We start from the raw sequence: 3,273 nt of genomic DNA on the forward strand, positions 1-3,273 counted from the left end.
TGATTTGCTGTGACTGGGACCTGGCTCATGGGTGAGCATTTATTTTAGTACCTGGAGGATCAGCAGAGTGCAGCAGCAAGTACATGGCAACAAGACTGAGGAGTGGTTCCCTCATTTKGGGATAATATTAGAGAAAGAGGAGTATTACTGGAGATCACAGGTGATGGTTACTATTACAGACGAAGAGGTTGGTGGCCTTATGGAGGAAGGAAAATGTATTTTACATTTATTTAGAATTTTCTCTGTTGGCAGCAGACAGCATTGGCAACAAATGCAAACTCTACTTGCACAAATCTTGGCTTGCTGTTAATGCAAATGAAGACAAGTCTGCCTTCTTTATCTAGCTGCTGCTGAAACTCTAAGTGTGCTTGGGACTGAAGGGAGCTGGCTCTCAAGGACTCAGACTCCAGAACATGAATCTGCAGACCTAGGCAGACACCTAGCAGGGCTTCTGCTATGCGACCAGGTCCTGGTTCACGCACTTCTACATATGAAGCCTCCTCTGCTCTACAGTCTCCTCTTGAGATCTGCGTTCGCTACACTGAACAATTCAAAGCTAGCACTGTCCAGCCAACTTTCTGCAGTATATTCTTCTCCTACCTGAAGGTCTATTTCAAGTCCTTCAGAAGTCTGTTATGCAAACAGGGCTGCACTCTGGTGATCCCAAGCTGCCATATCTTTGGTGCCAAGTCTCTCATAATTCCCAGTTCTCATAACTCCAGATGATGGTTTGTTGCACACTAGGATGAAGCTGAGGTGTAAGAAACCTTTGGACTTCAGCACAGGCCCAAATACAGAAAGAAGATATATTCAGGTTTGCAAAAAGCATTTGCAAGAACAGGTTACAGATGAGAAAAAAAAAATGACTCCTGGAGCACCAGAGCACACATAASCCAAGGTGATATCCAGTTACCAGTGACCTCAGAATAGTAGAGGACACATCAGAAAGCCTAGGATCCTGGCTGGGAAAGGACATAAAGCAGTGTATAAACTGTGCTGGTGACCCACACACAACACCAGCCTGAAGTAATTTCTCAAAAATACGATACAGTGAAACCTAATACATTTGCCAACTTACATTGATTCAAGTTGCATCATACTAGTGCCATTTAAAAAAGGAAACAAGAATACAAACTACATTAGGGAAGCAAAACAGGAATGATACCTTAGTCATGCAGATAGATTCCAAAATAATTCTAAATATTCAGGGAGGGAAGGGGATCCACTAGGCCAAGTCCTAGGCTAGGAACTATATTATGTGAATCTATCAGTACAATTCTATCTATGTCATGTGTTTAAATTCACTCTCATTTCTGAGGCTGCTAGGCTAGTTGAACATAGCACATACATAGCTATTGCACTATTAAAAAAATAAATAAAAATAAAATCTTCATGTAAACCACAGATAGATGACCTCATCCAGATCCAGGTACATCAATGAAATTTTGCCTCCAAATTACTGCAAATACATACTTGATAAAGACTTAATCCTACCAGATTACCTCCAGAAAGCAATACACAAGTTTACCTCACAGGACTAAGGTCAGTCAGGTCAGTAAATAGCTGTAAATGGTAGTTTGAACTAACAGATTTTTTGAGACGGACAGTGGATCAGTTACATAAACCATCCTGCTGGTAGATCAAAATCCCCAGTGGAGTCATGAGAAGAAACAGTTGGAGAATTTAACCTCTTCCACAAGAACAGCTTGTGGAAGGAGAAAACATAGCTTTACTTAATTCTGAGAGGCAGTGTAACACAATGCGTTAATGGCCCTACTGACATTTTTATAGTAGCAAAGACTATTTGTTTTGGCAAAGGCAGTGACTTTCTAAAATTCAGGATTAATAATCTAGAACTTTTACCAGATCTAAACACACACAGAAGTCTATTTAAAATAGAAATCTGACTGATTATTTCAGCTATTTAGCACAGACTCCAGATCAGCACACAGGTAGGAGTCAAAGACCACAACACACTACAGAACTACAATCATCCTACATCCCTATTTCAACATCTTCATAAAATAATCCAAAACAACATAATTCTCTTTTGTAAATTGGACAAGGTCACAGCTAACGATCCACCTACACCACACAGTGAAAGAGTTGTAAATATGCCACAGATGTTCCCGGAAACCATGCCGAGGTTAACATTTTTGTCACCTACTATTGCACTTTTGCATTTGTAACACTCTAGGAATCTGGCTTCTCTCCCGCATCAGTGCCTCCCTTAGGTGAAATGTACTGGTGTTAATACAATACAGGGAGAGTTCTTAAAGAACTGAGTGCAAACAAGGGCATGAAAAGCACAGGAAAATATCACACTAGAAAAGAAAAGAGAGAGAGAGAGAAAGCCTATGAAGAAGGAATGAAAGCATTCTTAAGATGTGCTCTGATGCTGTCAGATTTCTTTTGCAGGCTCTACACATGGGTATAACCTACAGCAAGACTACTGCAACTTAAAAGCATTACAAACACATGACACAAGCTAGCCCTGCCCTAGTAATGGTGACTATATGCCAAGTAAACTGGAGACTAACACTGGCATGATTTCAAAAACTTCAGATTTCTCTGCTACTCTTTAATTTGCTTCTAGTTTATATGTTAAGCTTATGCTCTCCAATCATATCCCAAGTCATATAATATAAAGCTTTCCCTTCAGTGGCCAATCCTGAAGCTAGGATTKGCCACTCAGTAAGGAGAAATGGATGAAGAGCAACTTCATCATCATCTTTGTTCTTCTGCTTCACCTGAAGCCTTCTCCAAACAACTTGTGCAGGATTTGTGTTTAAACTCTGTATGAACTAGTTATCTTTTAACTGCAAGGTCCCACCAAAAGCCTCACAAGATTCGAGCACCATACTGTACTTTGTTGAGACTAAAACATTCCCAGAGTCAGCGTTTGCATTGTTCCTAGTAGTTCGGAACAAGAGTTAAGGAATATACTGAAGAACGGTCCTTCTTCCCTCTCCTTTTAAGTCAGGACCCTCTGAAGCCCCAGCAGCCATACGGCACTTGGCCAGCAGAACTGCGGGATACATCCCAAAGTGCGTGTCAGTCTTATGTCACACAGAACACAGCTTGAACGACCACCCTGTAAGTGTGTTTGTTTTTAGACGGCTCAAAATAAAGCCWTAACTATTTCTGGATTTCCTTCTCCATGAAATTTCACGTACGGCCAGTTGAACCGGGCTCTGCTCGGAGCCGCGTCCCGATGCTGACACAGCAACCGGTCACGGCTGCCGCGGGGGAGCGGCCGCCGCGTCCCGCCGC

The 3,273-nt window shown here is 41.8% G+C and overlaps 1 protein-coding gene across 1 annotated transcript in view; it reads right to left on the reverse strand.

The window, feature by feature from the left end:
• N4BP2 (NEDD4 binding protein 2) overlaps positions 1 to 3,243 on the reverse strand; it is a 42,741-nt gene extending 39,498 nt beyond the window's left edge. The window contains exon 1 of the mRNA XM_085322820.1: positions 601 to 3,243. The gene's annotated coding sequence lies outside the window, so the exon portion shown is untranslated. The remainder of the gene's footprint in view (positions 1 to 600) is intronic.
• Positions 3,244 to 3,273: the final 30 nt, after the last annotated feature.

This window comes from Rhea americana, unplaced genomic scaffold, assembly GCF_003343005.1.
Source record: "Rhea americana isolate MKP2758 unplaced genomic scaffold, rheAme1 scaffold_8, whole genome shotgun sequence".
NCBI classification, from domain to species: Eukaryota; Metazoa; Chordata; class Aves; order Rheiformes; family Rheidae; genus Rhea; species Rhea americana.